The 17,767-nt window shown below is 54.9% G+C and overlaps 1 protein-coding gene across 5 annotated transcripts in view; it reads left to right on the top strand.

Annotated features, from left to right (window-relative positions):
* The window catches only part of RBFOX3 (RNA binding fox-1 homolog 3), a 362,884-nt gene that overhangs the window by 30,911 nt on the left and 314,206 nt on the right, over positions 1-17,767 (top strand). Inside the window, exon 1 of one of the 5 annotated variants that reach the window (XR_012492321.1) lies at positions 16,477-16,594. The exons of the other annotated variants lie outside the window; for them this stretch is intronic. The gene's annotated coding sequence lies outside the window, so the exon portion shown is untranslated. Of the gene's footprint in view, positions 1-16,476; positions 16,595-17,767 lie in introns of those variants that run through there. 5 annotated transcript variants of the gene reach the window in all.

The raw sequence follows: 17,767 nt of genomic DNA, 5'->3' as shown, positions 1-17,767 counted from the left end.
ACTTTGGAGACTCAGGAAGCCTTGTCAGTCAGTATGGTGAAGTGGGGTAATGGGGGTGTCTGCCTGTCCGTCTGTCCATCCATCCACCCACTTGTCCATCGTTCGTCCATCTTCCATCCATCATCCATTGCTCCACCATCCATCCAAACACCCTTGGAAGCTCCCCTTGGCCACCAGAATGTCTTGTATCTGCTGCAGTGTTTGCAGCAGGCACCCCTAGGCAACAGCAAATGGCACAGATGCAGATTGGTGGGTTCAAGAAAGAAATCTGCTGGCATAGATGCAGAAGAACTGAAAGCAGAGTCCCAAAGAGGTACCTGCACACCCGTGGTCATCACAGCATTCACAGCAGCCAAAGGTGGAAACAACCCAAGTGTCCGTCAAGGGGTGAATGGAGAAACAACACTGTAGCGTATGCAGACGATGGAATCATATTCAGCCGTGAGAAGGAATGAAGTTTCACCACATGCCACTGCGTGGATGAAACTTGAAGGACCTATGCTCAGTGAAAGAAGCCAGGCACAAAAGGACAAGTACGGTCTGGTTCCATTTGTGTGAACTTTCCAGAACAGGCAAAGCCATAGAGACAGAAAGCAGACAGCTGGGGCGGGGGCTGGGGCGGGGAGTGAGTGTGTGATGGGGACAGAGTTTCCGTTTGGGAGGAGAGACCATTCTGGACGTGATGGTGGTGACGGCTGCGTGACAGTGTGAATGTGCCTCACGCCACTGAACTGGACACTGGAGGGTTAAAATGGCAAGTCTTCTTACATGAGTTTTCACAGTAAAAATATTTTAAAAGAGAAGAAGAATCGTACTTGAGAGGCTAGGGAGGGTTTTTCTTGCTTTCTTCAGCAGCCGGTGTGTGTCTGGGGGTGGCCCCCTCAGCAGGTCCCCACCTGTATCTGAGGCTTTGGGCAGTGGGGATGGGAGGTGTTCACCAGCCCCTGGGGAGCAGGATTTGGGGGGCTGGGCAGGTTCGCCCTCGGTGGTCGTTGACGATTGGGATGCAGGGACCCGCGTGATGGCCCTGTTGCTGCAGAGGGAGGGTTTTGATGGGGCACAGGTGGGAAACCAGCCTGCTGTTCCCTTTGATGAGGAGGAACCTCTGGGACGTAGGGAGCGTGGTCGGGGCAGTGACCGTGAGCCTGAGGAGAAATGCTGACAAAAAGGGGCCTGAGCCCAGCTTTGCTGTGGGGGGGGTGGGGGTGGGGAAGGCCCACAAACGTTTGCTGTTTAGAGACCCTTACAAGGAGCGGAGGATGTACTTCGAGACTCGTAGTCATTTGAAGTATTAGAGTCGGGGTCCCAGTGCTCTTCGTGGGGCCCTTGGCGGGTTGTTTCAGACCAGAGGAAGGCCTGTGCTCCTGTGTGTTGCCACGTGTTGGGCTGGCTCCCGAGGGGCTGACATCCGCTGGGGCAAGGGCCTCCCTGGCCCCGAGGGGCCACAGGAGAAGCACGCGTCGTGTGACTGCCGTGGGGAGGCCGGGCCCAAGCCATCCCAGGAGCGTCTGAGCAGGCGGGCGCCTGGGCTCTCGCATTATGGATTTCGTCTGCAAACACCTCTTAATAGAGAGCGCAGAGGGAAAGGTCAGGCACGTTCTTATATGTGAATCTCAAATTGATTTTCAAATTCTGAATTCATCGAAGTGGAAGAAAAGAGGTGTGGTCTATTGACTCGACTCAGCCAGCCCTGCCTGGGGGTGCGCTCAGAGATGAAGTCCCCGCGAGGACACTGTTGATGACAGCCGTGGCTGCTGCCCAGCGACGGCTTCCTGTCAGGGATGAGGTGAGTCCTCTGAGTGGTCCCTCGAGGTGGGGACGTGGGGTGGGCTTGTTATAGAGAAGGAAACGGTGGCGCCGACAAACCAGGCAGTTTACCTAAGAAGAGGCCAAGCAAATGGCAGGCAGCTCTGTCACTGGCATCTGCTCTGCCAGGCACCACGTGTCCCATCCTGAGCAGCTTCCCACTGATGGTGGATGGCCACGGACACGGCTTCTGAAGGACAGCAGGAAAAGACGTCTGCCCCCGGGGTCAGGGCAGCCCAGGTCGTCCAGGCCCACGGGCGGGTCAGCATCTCAGGAGGGCGGCCTGGGGGCAGCGGAGGAGGGAGCTGCAGGGGGAGGCTCTGGCTCTGGCCACTTCTTTTAGTGGACAAGTGTGAGATCCCAGGCCCAGCAAGGCCTAAGTACGGACTGTGGCAGCCTTTTCAAGTATCTGCATTTAAAATGTTCATAATTGGTTCAACAGTAAACGAGGGCTGATTAACAAGTGGATGAAACACAGAGGGAGGTTTCTAGAGAAGTGCCACAGGGCTCTGTCACCACTCTCTTTCTACTCATCACGATGACTCAGGTGGGGACAGGTGGCAGAGTTATTACATTTGAGGATGACACGAGGCTGGGAGCAATGGTGAGAGCGTATCACAGACAGACTGAGGTTCTAAATGTATCTCAGCAGTCAGAGTGATAGGGTGAATCCAGCAAGATACAGGTTAGTAGGAATAAATGGAAAATATTTGGGTCCAAATAGCCGAGCTCTCCAAGCCTGTGCTGAGTGAGACAGGGCCAGGTGGTAGGAAATACCGGACTTAGTAAGCCTCAGTGTGAGCCAACAGCGCAATAGGGCTGCAGCAAAAATCCAGAGTTGCCTTAGGTTGCATTAATAGAAGTATTTTTTCCAGAAGAAAGGAGGATACTCTGTTCTCTCTCTGATAAAGCACTACTGGGGTTCCATCTTCAGATCCTTATGCCCCACTTTTTTTTTAAAAAAGGACTTTGAAGACTTGAGTAAGCTTCCCAAATGAACTCCACAGCCAAAAAAAATGATGTGCTAAATTTATTCTTTGCTACTTAAAAGTATTTTTTGTGATTATAGTAAATATTTTCTCTTCGTAAAAAACAGAGAAAGCACAGACAAGTATTTGTAATGATGGGAACAAAAATTAGCCATAACCTTGAATCTTCCCACTCAGGGATAGCTACTTTAACATTTCCCACTAGTCTTTTAAAAAATAGGCATTTAAAAATAAAATTTAGATGATGTTTCTATGTAGCCTGTATCCTGGTTTCATTTAATACTGTGTGGTGAGCACCATTCCTTGTTTGTAGGCATTCACCAAAACCACCATCTTGAGTGAGTGTTATGTCCTGCAAATTCGTAATTGGTTTCCTCCTGCCCGGACTGTTGGCTGGTTGGGTGGTTTCCAGTTTTTTCCACGTTATAAATAATCCTGTGATTAACTTCCTTCTACATGAATCTTGGCCTGTGCTTCTGATTATTTCTGTGGTATCAATTCCTAGAAGTAGAATTTCGGGTTCCAGGAGTATAAACATTCCTACGGCTCCTGAAACAGTTTGCTGCGCTGTCCCCAGGAAGTCTGTTCCCTCATTAACATGTGCCCCTCAGCCCTGCCAGTGAGCCAGCCGGCCAGCTCAGCTGTTCTCCTCAGAAGCCATCATCCCCATGTAGTAGGTGGAAATGGTATCGCGCCTGGTTTTCATGTGCGTTTCCTTGACTGTTGTGAAAAGCTGAATTACCCTTTGGTCCTCTTCCCGGCCCGGTTGGTCGGTCGATGCCTGGCAGACTGACAGCTCCCACTGCACCGAGGCACACTTTCTGCCCAGCGTGGTGAACACATATTGGGGTTTCCTGATAGCAGGGACTGTGTCACCATCATTTGGTCCGAAGTGCACAGAGAAGGGTGGCTCGAGGAAGGAGAGAAAGTCAGGCCGGAGCCACCCAGCCAGGAGCCAGAAGGGTTTGGCCTGTGTACACGGGCAGGTGCAGTCAGAAAGAGCTGGGCCAGCCTGCCTGGTTTAAATGCTGGTCGTCGCCCCTTCCTGGGTGACTGTGGGCAACTTACTGACCTTCTCAGAAAAGCTCCAGGTCCCCCAGTCTGCATGGGGATGGAGCATTGGTGTGGTAGGGACGCAAAGGACAGGAAGGTGGAGGGGTCAGCAGGGCGGAGACAGGCTTCATGCTCATTGAACCTCAGGTGTCTTTCTCCTGAGCATCGAGCATCGTCATTTCATTTCCCCTTGTTTATATGAAGAGTGCTTTTGGGAACCATGAGAGAGTGCACTTCCTCAATCCCTCTGTCTCACCCAGCAAATATTTATTAAGGGCCTGTTCTGTGACGGAGTGTGTGCGCTGGACAAGCAGAGAGAGAAAGACAGGCTCTCTGACCCAAAGTCCAGGCCAGCGGGGGAGTCAGAGGCAGGTGAAGAATGTATTGGCTTAACTCCAAGGGAAAAAAGTGCCAAAAAAGAGTACACTTTGCAGAAGAAGACATACTCTATTTGTCTGCTCTCTGGAAAGAAAATTAATCGCATTAGTAATCAAATCCCTACCAGTTTAAACAATGTGGCCCCCCTGTCCCCATGTCTTATTAGCAAAGACTAAAAAAAAAAAGGTAACTTGCAGTGCTGGTGAGGTCGTGGTGAAACGGCATGTCTTTACATCATGCCATAAAGTCAGGTGTCCTCTGTGGGTCAGAGATACTATGTCTTCACTTACAAGGTGCTGAGGGCAGTGGGGCTGCAGCAGACAGAAGCATGGCGTTCGTCTCCTGCCTCACGGGACCAGTGTCCTGATGGGGACAGGCTGCTTGACCCATGAGTCAGCCTTTGGCCTGTTCATCCTCTTCTCACTGAACATTTCTTGGAGATTTCGATTTTTTCCAAAGACCCATTGACTACGTTTCCCGCATTTTAAAGCATCTTCTTGTTGTGGTGGTTTTTGTGGGTTATTGATCCTGTCGGCTTGTTTTCCGAGATCCGCTTCATTTCAGATGTTCCTAAAGGGAACTTGAGGACAAGCCAGGGCCTTCTCGCTCCCCTTCATCACCGTCACTGCCTGTGCCACCACGTTAGGGCCCCTGCAGAGGCAGGGGGTGTGCTCCGCCTGGCACACGGCCTCAGCTTCAGGTTCCAATCCGAGCCCTGATTTCCCCAGGCATCGGCAGGGGAAAATCAGCACAGCTCTGCTGAGCCTTTCCTGCTGGGATACTGGGGTGGGGTGAGCCTTCACTTGGGCCTGTTCACCCACTGATCACGTCACGGGGGTCCCAGATCCTTTTATCCCATGGCTGGCAGGAGGAGAGCTGCGAATGGAAAATAGTAGGGTCCTGACCCATTCCCAATTGCCCACCTCCCAGCCGGTCCGGGGCCCGCCTTCCAGACACCGAGGCCAGGCTGGGGCAGCAGCCTGGGCGGTATTTCGGTATTTCGCACCATGTGTGTATTTTCAGAATCTGCGGGGTACGTCGTGTATAAAATTAGTGTTGCCTTGTTGGCCCCTTTCAGACTAATTCGGAGTGAAATGTCTTAGCAATGGTGGGCTGATTTTATCAGGACAAGAACTAATTAAATTCCCTCTGACCATCAAGCAATAAATTATTTATATCCAGACAGATGCAATCTAATCGCCAGCATCCAGCTCAACTCAACATGCATCTTACTTGATTTTTCAAGGAAGAAAACAGAAAAGACTCAAGTACTCAAAAGAGGAGGCAGGCGTTAGGGAGAGCCGCCCAAGTCCAGCCTGAGAGGCGCTCACTTGCTGGGCCTGTTCTGCTGGTGGGCGCACCAAGAATGCACAGGGTGTGTGTGGGGGCACCTGGGGGCCCCAGGGCTTCCCATCCTGGTTCCCAGTCCTCATGGCCTCCATGCCGCTCCTCACACGTGGGAATGAAAAAAAAAGGAGTCAACAAACCATCAAAAAGTCTTTGTTCCACACAGATCTCAGCTGTTTGGGGGGAAAATTAATTTCACTAATGAATTTGCTAATGCATGTCACAGAGACTTACTGATGTGCCCTTTGGCCTTTGGTGGCTGCTGAGTGGCTGCCAGCTTACATTTTGCGAGGGAGTGATTAGCTTGGCCCCTGCCCATCTCACCCACAATGGGCGCGTGTCTAGGATACAGCTTAGAATTCACGGAACTGCTGCAGTGAACACCCAGTACCCCCATATCCCTGTACCAGGGGACTGTGCCTTTGCTGGATGTCCCCGCCTGTACACGCTGGGTCAGGTGGGAATGGAAGACGGGCCTGCCTGTGGAAGAGGTGAGGGCTGGGCTGTGACCTGGGCCAGCACCAGGAGAGGACGCCGTTGGCAGGGCTTGGTTCAGCCGAGGCAGGGCCATCTGCTTTGTGGCCGGCTGGGCCGTGTGGTGTGGCGTGCGGTTGCAGACGCACAGCACATTTCTGCTTTAGTGGTGACACTGTTGGGGTGAAAAGGTGCCGACTGGGCCCGCCCATGTGGCTTCTTTAGCCATTTCCAGAACACCTGACTTTGGGCTCTTTGCTGTCTGTTATAATGTAAATCGGGTGGCCGGCTCTGCTCAGCCTCAGCTTTTTTTGGGGGGGGGGGGCTGAGGCAGTTAGGGGTCTAGGTGTTGGGAGCCAAGGGGAAGGGCCCTTCCCTGGAAGCTGGGGGCTGACTCCTCCCGGCAGCCCCTTGCCTGGGCCAATACCACCACCCCGACACCCACTCTGTCCTGAGTACTGTGGGGAACTTGAGGCCCGAAGAGGTACATGGAAGTGATTTTCTTTAAATGGCAAAAAGGCCCTTTTTAAAGTGTCACCTTAGGAGGTGTGCCCCAAGTCCCTAAATGTGTACCCCAAGTCCCTAAAGCATTTTGAGACACCTCTTTGGAAGTTATTGTCATAGCCCAAGATGTACTTAATTGTGGAAGCTTCATACTTTGAGGGCAGAGATGATTTGAGGAACAGCCAAGAGCCACCTGGCTCTGTCTGGTGGGGGCCCCGTATGTAAGAGTTAGTGTCAGTCCAAGTTCTGGCTTCACCTCTGGTCAGATGTGTGGCCTTGGGCAAGTTATGTAATCCCTGTGGGCCTCATTGTTCCCATCCCTCAAATGGGATTAGTCACCCTTCTCACCTCATGGGGCAGCTGGGGGAGAAGATGAGGTGAAGCAGTAATGCCCTCAGCATAGGGTCTGGTCCCAGGTGTAAGCTCTGTAAAGACCACACCATGGTCCGCAAGCTGGCAATGCCATGTGTTCACTGCTCTGCAGGACCTCTCTATATAATATGGAGAAGGCTTTCTCAGCCTCCTGGGTCTCCTTCGGCATCTCCTGTGCTTTGCTCATGCTCAGAGACCCTCCAGAGATGCTTCCAGTCCCAGTTGCTTCTTCATTAGGTCTCCTGGGGCTGGGATGAGGAGTGATGTGAGGAGGGACAGTCACTGTGGACCTGATGTTTAATTGCTGGTGATACAGTGGTGGGGGCACTCTATCCATCATCCATCCATCCATCCATCATCCATCCTCCATCCATCATCAATCATCCATCATCCTCCATCCATCCTCCATCCACCCTCCATCCATCCATCCTTCCTTCCTTGATCCATTTACTGTCCCTCTATCGTCCATCCATCTTTCATTCATCCATCTACCATCCATCCTTCATTCATTTATTGTCCATCCATCCATCCATCCATCCATCCATCCATCCATCCATCCTCCATCCTTCAAATAATTACAAGCATCTAATACATGTTGGGTAGTATTTTAGGCACCAGAGAGACAGCAGTAAAAAAAAACAAAAGCAAACAGACAAAGCTCCCTGATACCGGGGGGTCTCATCCAGTAAGCACATGAGTGGTTTCGTAGAGAACAGAGATCTGAGTGCTGCTGCCCGTGTGAGGCATGGGCAGACCCCTGGCTCCCAGGCCTGAGAGCCGCGTGGCCCGTCCTCCTGGGTCTTGTGGCGAGAGGCCCCAGAGCTGCCGCAGGGAGGCTTAATGCCTGTGTTGAGCCTGACTCAGCCTCTTGGCCTCTGTGGTCCTGCTCCCGAGGAAGCTGCCCCCTGCCTGACCGCTCTGCGTCTCCCGGCTCAGCCCGTGCCCGTCTGCCCTTTGCAGTGCCCTTCCTATGTGGGGCCGGCCCTATTGCCTCCCCCACCCCCGCCCCCACACCCCTCTTGTACTCTCCTCTCCCTGCTGCTCCCAGCAGGCCCACGCAGCCTCCACACCGGGGGCGGCAGGAATGTGTGGTTAACTGGCTGACTAAGCCAGTCCCACAAGGCAGTGCGAATGGCTGCTTCAGTAAATTTCCAAATGTGTCCGGTGATGACTTGGTTTTCCTGCCGAGCCGGGAATACGCTGAGCGGGGAGGCCTTGCCTGGCTGCAGTCCACCTTCCAGGCACCTGATCGCGATGTCTCACCTCAGCCTGGGCCTGCCAGAGTCCTCTGAGGGACAGCCTCCCCACCTGGCCCCTCTCCTCCGCCCCAGCGGCCCCTCCCTGGCCCCCCACCCAGCCTCTGCTTCCCAGGGGAGCAGCTGAGCACGGTCTCAGCACCTGCTTCTCCTTCTCTGAATAGCATCTGTGTCCCTGTGAACTCCGCAGTGGCCCCTGTGCTTCCGGGGCAGGGGACGGGGATGTCACAGCGCTCTCTGCACCTCCTTGAAGTGAGTTTCTGGCCTCCCCCAAACAGCTGAAAACCACAAACCCCCCACCCCCCCAACTGCATCCCAGCCTGTCCAGCCGGGACTCCCGTGATTATCGGATACGGCCGCTGTCCCTCCTCCCTGACTTTCCTCGGCTTGGCCGGTATCTGTTCCAGGCTGGGTTTCCCCCTCCTCTCCTGGACTTGAGCATTTGCAGGTTTTTTTCCAGGCTGAGTCTCCATGTACTTGGAAGCCACTTATTTTCCCTCTGGGCCATTTCTGTCACCTCCCCGTGCCAGTACAAGCTCGGACCCCTCCCGCCCAGCTCAGCGCTCATCCTGGTGACCTACTTGTGGTCTTCCAGATCATTAGCTCGGATATTGAGGAGAATTGGGGCCTGTGGTGGCCAGGGTGGCCTCCCTGGGGACACCCCGTCCTGCGTGATATGTGGCACCTGCCATTAGCCTTTGTTTATGGTTTTCAAACCTCCATGTTTATACCAAAGCTGATCTAGTCCAATTTCCTAAAGGAAATTTCTTCCAACTCCTTTGGAAATGCGCCGGCTGCTGATGTGGCGCACGTGGCAATGCTCCGCGGTCAGCAGCTGCGATGCGTCCCCATGGCCCCTGCCGGGCTCCCCCGCCCCACAGGTGCTGTCTTGTAAGGAATGTCGCGGGACTTAGGGCATGCGGTGGTCAGAGCAGGTCTCGGCGTTTGGAGGATGTCCCGTCTGGTTTCCCTCAGCTCTGGGGTGGAGAACAGACCACACAGGCTAGAAGTTAGGCTGCTGGGGCCACATGGCCCCATTGCTCCTTTGGTCTGTTGCCCCCTTGGGCTCTCTGAGGATGATTGCCCCGGGCATGGAGGACTCTCCGCTGTGGGCTGGGCACAGAGGGAGCCCTTGATGACAGTGGCCCCTGTGCAGGAAGGGGCCTTGGTCCCGTCCGCTTCACCACCCCACCTGCTCTGGTCCGCTGTGAACCTGCTGGAGGAAGTGGGTTTCCCAGGGCATTGCCACCTCAGGGCGTTTATCTACGTGCTGCGCACTCTTCAAATACGTACTTATTTTGCCTTTTGTCAGTGAATATTTTGCTAGTCTTTCCTTTCTGGTTCATATTTTTTTCATGCTTACAAGGTGTTAAATTAGCACGAGTCCTTTAAGTAGCCATTAATTTCATATCATCCCCCATTTGTGTACTTAATTTCCACTCTCCACCCCCCTCTCGTGTCACTCGTTTTTGCCAAAATTAATTTGTGCTGCCCTGTCCTCCAGATTCTGAGCTTGCCTTGTTTCCTTTTGTGTCAGCAGAGCATCATCCATCTCTCTGGCCACCCATGTGTCTGTCTGTCCATCCATCCATCCATCCATGAGGCTGTCCATCTATCCGCTCACCCATCCGCGCATCCATCCATCTATCCATGCATCCACCCATCCATGCATCCGACCATCCATGCATCCGACCATCCATGCATCCATCCATGCATCCATCCATCCGTCCGTCCGTCCGTCCGTCCGTCCATCCATCCGTCCATCCATGCATCCATCCATGCATCCATCCATCCATCCGTCCGTCCGTCCGTCCGTCCGTCCATCCGTCCATCCATCCGTCCATCCATGCATCCATCCATGCATCCATGCATCCATGCATCCATCCATCCATGCATCCATGCATCCATGCATCCATCCATCCATCCGTCCGTCCGTCCGTCCGTCCGTCCATCCGTCCATCCATCCGTCCATCCATGCATCCATCCATGCATCCATGCATCCATCCACCCATCCACCCATCCACCCATCCACCCATCCACCCACCCATCCACCCATCCACCCATCCATCCATCCATCCATCCATCCATCCATCCATCCATCCATCCGTCCACCCGCTTACTCAGCCATTGCGCACTTGCTATGGCAGGTAGTGCTACTTCAGTGAGCATTTATTGAATGAATCATGGCATGAAAGTTCTGCCCGTCCTCAGCCCTGAGCTGGGTGCTGGACGTGTCTGAGCTACACTTCTTTGTCATGAACATATGGACTTGCATTTGGAACTTTCTACCTCAATTTCTGGGACCCCATTTTACTGTATTGGCGTAGCTTTCATCGCATCCTCACCACTGTTCCTCGTGTCCAGCTGGTTAGTAAGCTGACCCCTTGGCGGAGGCCTGGCTCCATGAAACTGCTCTCATACGAGCGTCTGTCCTACCGTTTGAGCTTTCATGGTGACACTCCAGGGCATGGGGGTGCCCTCTGACCCTCTTGTTTCCTCAGGTTCCTGCACTGTTCATTCCCAGGCCCCCTGCTTGACCCTCTCAGATGTGTGGGGTGTTCAGGTTCACAGACCTGACCAGGCCCTGGTTGGGGGCAGCCTGTCTCCCCCCGTTTCTCTGGTGTAGAGTTTTCCCAGTGTAGACCCCAGGGGATAAAGAAGGTCTCTAGTGGAGAAAGATTCAAGGGCGTGTGATGGAGGACAGCTCTCGGCGGTGTGCCAGCATGGACAGTCAGTGTGCCCACATTCTGCCCCGGAGGTTGGTTGTTCACAGATGTGTGTGTGCATGCGTGTATGCGTGTTTGTGTGGTGTTTGTGTGGTGTGTGGTATATGTGTGTGGTATGTGTGTGTGGTGTGTGTGTGGCGTATGGTATGTGTGGTATGTCCGTGTGTGTGCGCGCGGCCTCCCCAGAACACTGGGGCTTCGCAGGTGGCTGCTCCGTGTGTCAGGAGCCTGGAGGACCCCTCCTTGGCGTGCTCACTTCACGCCCATGATTGTCCTGCACTGGGGCCTCCTTGGCCGTGCTCCTTGGCCACATGGTGAAGGGCAGAGTCTCGCTGCCCCCTCTCCTTTCAAGTCCTTTGTCTCCCTGTTGCGGGACAGGGACATGAAGTGGGCTCAGTAATCTGTTTCCTCTTTCATTTCTGGGTCTCATCAGTCTTTTGGGGGCTCCCCTCTCCCTGCCAAAGAAAGCGTGAGGCCTGCTCTGTGAGGCCGCCTCATCTTCCTGGGGTGCCCCCAAAATCTCCCCTTGAGTTGGAGGCCAGCGTCACCACCCTGTCTCCACACAGACACAAACCGTTGTGTGATGTCCTTCGAGACTATCCCAGTTCACCTTAATGCTGGTGTCACGTAGATCACATCTGAGTCTCGGTGGAGACCTGCACTTCGTCCGCTCAGAGCTGCAGCTGGACTCTAGTGACTGTCGGGCTGCCTCCCTGTCCCCATCTCCAGTGGGAAAGGGGAGCCACTGCTCACTCGGGCTGTGCGGGACCCCCAGCCCCGGAGGAGGGGTGCGTGTCAGCTCTACGCTGAGCTTCTGTGTCTCAGGTGCCCCCCGTAGGCTGAGCCTGTCCACCCTCCTGTCCTGCCAGGTCCTCCCTTAGGACTTTCTAAGGATGACAGCTTGTGCTTGGGGGACCCAGGAGACACTCCTGCAAACCCACGACTTTGTTTCCTGTCACTTACCAGCAGCCTTTCTTAGCCCGGCTGGAAGGCAGGTGAAGGTTGGCCTGCCTGTAATTGGCATGTTTTCTGGTCTGGCCCCGGGGGACCTCGGCCAGCGTGTCTCCGCCTCAGTTTCTCCACCTGCTAAATGGTGATACTAATCGCCCCCTCATGGCCTGGAGGAAGGAGAAATGAGATAATGCAAACAGAGCGCCTTCGGTCCGTATGTGTCGGTTACTGCAACAATTAGGATTGTCCCAGTAGGTTAACGGTGGCTCTTGCTAGCTCAGTGTTTTTTTTGTTTCTTTGTTTTTGTCCGGTTGCGGTCCCAAGGTCTCCAGTTTTGTTTTTGGTTTTTTTTTTTTCAATTTTACTGGGTAACTGTTTTTTCCAGGGCCCATCAGCTCCAAGTCAAGTCCTGGTCCTTCAAGCTAGTTGTGGAGGGCGCAGCTCAGCTCCAAGTCCAGTCGCTGTTTTCAATCTTAGTTGCAGGGGGCGCAGCCCACCATCCTATGTGGGAATTGAGCCGGCAACCTTGTTGTTGAGAGCCTGTGCCTTAACCAACGGAGCCACTGGGCCGCCCCACCGGGCGCTCAGCGGCAGCTCAGCTCACGTCGTTGTCTTCAGTCTAGTTGTGGAAGGCGCAGCTCACTGGCCCATGCGGGAATCAAACTGGCGACCTTGGTGTTATGAGCACCGTGCTCTAACCAACTGAGCCAACCAGCCACCTAAGCAGCAGAGTTTTAATAAAGGAGGGAAGAGGAGGAATGTTGGCTCGTGCCGCACTCTAACCGCAGCCCCGGGGCTGCTGGGGTGCCCCGTCCTCTGCTCTGTGTGGTCCTGCACGGTTCTCCATCATGGTACCTGCTCGCCTGCTGGTCTCCCGGGCGGCTCCTTGCCTGTTCTGAGCAGGATGCCTGCCGCGTAGTGGCCTTAGCAATGACAAGGGGACGGCGAGAAATGCGACAGGTGGGAGGGCACGGAGGGACGCCCTGCCCTTGGCGCACAGGAGGGTGTGGCAGAGGCTGTGGACAAACCGTCGGTCATCCATCTTTGGGTGTTGGGAATGGAAGGCTGCATGCAGACAGGACCACACTTCAGCGGTTGTGGGACCTCGGTGACAACATTTCATCGATGGAGCCTGGTCATGTGCATGAACAACGGGGCTGGCCATGTGGCCGAAAGGGGATCCTCTGAGAAACACCCATAAACATGCACTTCCTTTCTGGGCTGAGGGACTGGCTCCCCCGTTTGGGGGGAGAACAGCCCGGGGTTCGGGCTCTCCTCTGCCGTCCTGAAATCCAGGCCGCAGCTGTGACCGTCCTGAATCCCCCCGGTTGCTTTACATTTGTCATTATGCACATCTGCAAAGTGTGTCCCCTGTATCTGGGATTTATTGAAGTTGTAGCACGGTGGTTTTTGCATGCAGGCCAAGTGTGTGTGAGTGCGTGTGCCCAGACACTGAACTGGTCTCCTGGCTGTGGCCAGCAGTGAGAGGCCAGACCACCATGGTGGGGACTCAGGGCTGCTGGGACTCATGGAACTGGGACCACGGGCTCAGCGATGAGGCTGGATTGGCTGACAGGGCCTGGGCTTAGAGCATCTTTGGGGGAAAAATTGTGGATTTCCTCTTGTTTTGTGGCAGGGGAGGCAGGCAGGCATCCAGGTGTTGGTGGCTGGAGGGCACCACGAGCCCTCCTTGCCCCAGGCCCCAGGGCTGAGTGATGTTGGGGTGCGAGGGGCTGGGTGCAGACTCTCAGGATGGTGTGGTGGCTGGCACAGCCCGGGCTCTGCTCCCTGCAATCCCCCTGCATTGGGGGTCCAGGGAGGCAGGTCCTGATTTTTTGGTCCCAAATCAAACATGGCTCCTCATGTTCTATCAGGTGTGCTCCTTTGAGGGGCAGGGCAAGCCGGGATCCTGGACGCCACTTCCTGGCACGGAATTCTAAATCCTGTCCTCGCACGAACACGGGGGGAGCCGCACAGGCAGTGCTCACATCCGTGTGGACATCTCTCTGTTGTGAAAATAAGAACCATGAAGGACGACCTGAGCGATGGGATGAAAAGGCAGAGCAGCCGTCCTGTCCCCTTCCCGCTCCTGCCCCCAGGACTCCTTACTGCTTTTCTAGAACAAGAAGGAAGGAGTTTTATTTGTAGGAGTCTTTTTTTTTTCCCCCCTTAATGATGTGGTGGGTGGTGGTAGCATGTTTTTATTTTATGTTATTTTTTATCCCTCGCTGCTTTGGAGAGGGTGACACTGTTTGAGTTTGGGGTGTGAGTGTGTGGGGACATGTTCTCTTGCAGAGGAATGGCAGGAGCAGATGTTCCACCCCCGTGTCTAGAAGGTGTGGGGCTTGGAGGATGGCGCTGCGTGGGGTGAGGAAGGACCCGAGTTATGTAAGCGCAGGGGGTGGTGGAGGGGGTGGCTCGGGGACACAGACGGAGCCCGGAGTGCGGGCTGATGTCCTCCTCAGGGCCCTCAGGGAATGTGGCCAGGGCCATCTGCTGGGAGCCTGTGGCCGTGTGGTGGCAGGTCAGCTGGCGGGATGTGGGGTGGCGGGGTGGAGGGTGGCGGGCGCGTCTGGCAGCTGCGGGAGGGCTCCTCCTTTCTCTGCTCTCCCTCCTCTCCTCGCTCCCGCTCCTCTTTCTCCACATCAATTTCCTGGCAACTGGAGACCGGCCTCCTTGGCCCCCTGAGTTCCTCGATGCCCCTTCCACCACGTGACAACACAACAGAGCAGCACACGGTGAGGGGCGACGCCCATCCTGAGCCGTACAGCTTGCTAAGGGCCGGCTCTGGTACCAGGTGGGACAACCTGAGCAGGTGACACTGAAACAGTGACCCGCCGGCATTGGGTCCAGACCCCACTGCTGACCAACCAGTCACAGCAGCAGCTTTCTCACCTGCTCACGGGGTCACTGCAAGGATGACCACCAGAGCACTGTGGACCTATCCTCAACCTTAGCAAGAGGAGGGAGCCCCGAAATTCAGTGGGTGGGATTCAGGGAGGGTGTTGATGCCCCTCTGTCCCCGGGGTCTTCAGCTTCATTCTCTTGGTGCTGCATCCACCCTCACAGCCCCATGCTGCGGACACTGGCTGCGTCTTTCCTGGGTGACCAGTTGCTTTAACCTTTCCCTGGGCAGTAGCCAGGACCCACACCGGCCCGTGGACTTCCAGCTCTGGCTGCACTAAGGAGCTTTGTACCTAAGACCACACATGGGCGCCCGCTCGGTGCACGTAACCTTCCCAATCGTTTCAGCTTCCTGGGCTTGTACGGACGTATCTGTGTGTTTGTTTCATGTTTCCCCTGGGAGGCCCTGGGCAAGAAGGGACCGTGGAGTTGGCAGGAAGGGCACGGTTTGTGCTCTGTGTTGAGTAGTTGAAGGCACCCAAAGTGGGAAGTGGGGGGATCGGGCACCTGCTTGGTTCCACGGGGGTTCTCTTCTACCCTCAGAGGGTGATTAGTGCCCCATTCATTGTGGGCTCACTGTGTGGTTTTGGGCATCCCCACCTGAGTCTGTGTGTCGCTGGGGGTCCCAGTGATGCTACACTTGCCTCATGGAGCTGTGAGGAGGGGCATGAGCATCCCACCTGTACGGTTCTCTGTTCCTGATGGAAGGTGCTCGAGAAGTCATGGAGGTGCGGAGTCTTCCTATGGTCTCCTGCTGGTGTTGGAAACTCGTGGCTGGTGAAGATTGCAAAGCCCCCTTTCTGAGTGCTGGGCATTTTCTTTGCGCCCTGCGTCGGCCTCGCGCTGGGTTTCGCGCGGCCGCATGGTGGTCTTTTAGTCTGGGGGTTGTTTGTGCCCGAGACAGTCGTGACGTGAAGGAGTTCTGTGCCTGCCTCACCTGAGAGTTTGGACGCCACCACGGGTGAGAAGCGAGAGCTCCAACGTGGGGCTGGGCTGTGAGCGTAACACACCCCGATTTGCAAAACTGAGCACACAGAGCACGTCAACTGTCTCGTTAAGGACGTCGTACGTGGCTCTCACACCCACATCATATGTGGGATATATTGGGTTACATGCACTATATTATTAAAGTTAATTTCATCTGTTTTTTAAACTTATAAATGTGGCTATTAGAAAATTTAAAGTGACCCGCGTTTCTGTTGGGCTGGCTGGTGTGTCCTCGCAGCTCCCCCACCCGATGTGCGTCCTTATCCGTGAAGAAGGGGAGTCCTCCAGAGGTGCCCCATTCCGGCTGCTCATGACCTTCTCCTTGCCCTGTTTACAGCACCAGGGGGCCCCCATTGGGAGGCAAAGGGGGCAACTCGGGAAGTCAAAAGGCTGCCTTTGAGAGAGGTCCCTGAGCTCTCTGTCTGAGTCTGTCCCAGCTCGCCACCACTGGAGTTTCAGGGGACACCCTTCAGCTTTGTAAATAGCCATTAAAACACATAAAAATAAATGCATTATTTTGTCACCCTTCAGAACCGAGCTTACAAAATGCCTCTCACCCAGAGGTCTCGAGCGTTGTACAATAAACAATACACTGAAAAAATAGTCTGCGGCCCAGAGAGTTTGAAGGCAGAGAACATGTTTTTGTTTCTGTAAAGAGAAATGCTAACATGAGGGCCTGGCAGCCGGTGCGTGGGGCCCCTGGAGGAAACCCCGTGGGCATAGCCACCTGGCCATCGTGGGCAGGACGTGCCTCTTCTGCCCTGGAAGCTGGTGCCATGCAAGCAGCAGGAAACCCTGACACGGAAGCAAAGGGAACCGAGAGGAACTTCTGGGAAGGAGAGGAAAGGTTAGTGATGGAACAGGAGGGGCTAAGACAACACCCAGTTCTTCCCACAGAAGCTCCTGCAGTGAGGGGAGGGGTGTCTCCTTGCAGAGAACTGGGGGGGCCCAGGAGAACTGACCGCTGGGCCTGGGGCTCTGGGGGTCGGATTTTCTGATGACTGCTGTGTGGAGCTGCACCGGCTTCCCGGCTCGCTGGCTCCCCCGCTGAGTTGAGGGGGACAGCCCGTGTTCCCTCTGCCGCTCCTGGCCTCGCGTGACCCACAGCACTGAGGACAGGGGTGCCGCCAGCGAGGGCCGGGCAGACCCACCGCGCCGCGGGCCGGAGGCTCGGACACTGCAGGCGTTTCGCACACAGCACAGGGAGTGCGTCGTTAGTCCGTCTTCTTTTTACGTTCCCATTTTGACATTGTCCTTCAGTTCCTCTTCCACGCTCCCCGTTAAGCTGTTAAATCACTCCATTTATTTAGTGCGAGTGTTTCTGAGAGCTCATTTTTATCTTGGTGAAAACCAGGCTTGCTCATGGGCACGTAATGAAATTGCATAAATATACCCTTAGCTTGGAATCTAATTTATTTTTCCTGTTCATTACGGGGTAGAAGGCCATTATGAAATGGATAACCTTTTTTTTTTTTTTCCCCAGTGCTGGAATTGAAAGGCTGAGGTTTGGGCTCTTTTTATTCCGATGATTTCGTCCTGATTCAATTTAAAGCCCGTGGAGCTCAAACACGGGCGCGTAATTGACAAAGATCAGTGTGGCTGTGATGTTAATACCTTGTCCGTGGCTTCCGAGATGCGCAACTCGACACGCGTGGGTTAAGCAGTGATTCCAGCAGGGACACCTGGGCCTGCAGAGCTGCTCTGGCTGCGGGCAAGGGTGGGCGCTCTAAAGTGGAGTCCAAGTGTCACGTGGGGGAATAGGAGGGCTGGGGACACGAGTGACCCTACACGCAGAAAGGCTCAGGAACCCTCCAGGGCTCCCACCGGACTCTGCTTGCACAGGTGGTGCCCCAGAGCTCAAGGACCCCCTGCCACCTACACTTGGCCAAGGTCGCTCTGACTCCCGCCACCCCGTCCTCAGCCCCAGGTCTCCTCACCGTGACAGCAAGTGGATAACCTGGGACGAGTTCCAGGTACAGCCTGCCTTTGGAAGCAGTGGCTTAGGCCACTGTGCGTCACG

Source organism: Rhinolophus sinicus, linkage group LG15, assembly GCF_036562045.2.
Source record: "Rhinolophus sinicus isolate RSC01 linkage group LG15, ASM3656204v1, whole genome shotgun sequence".
Classification (NCBI taxonomy): Eukaryota; Metazoa; Chordata; class Mammalia; order Chiroptera; family Rhinolophidae; genus Rhinolophus; species Rhinolophus sinicus.
The sequence above is the reverse complement of the archived record's forward strand: the minus strand, read 5'-3'. Positions and strand labels throughout refer to the sequence as shown.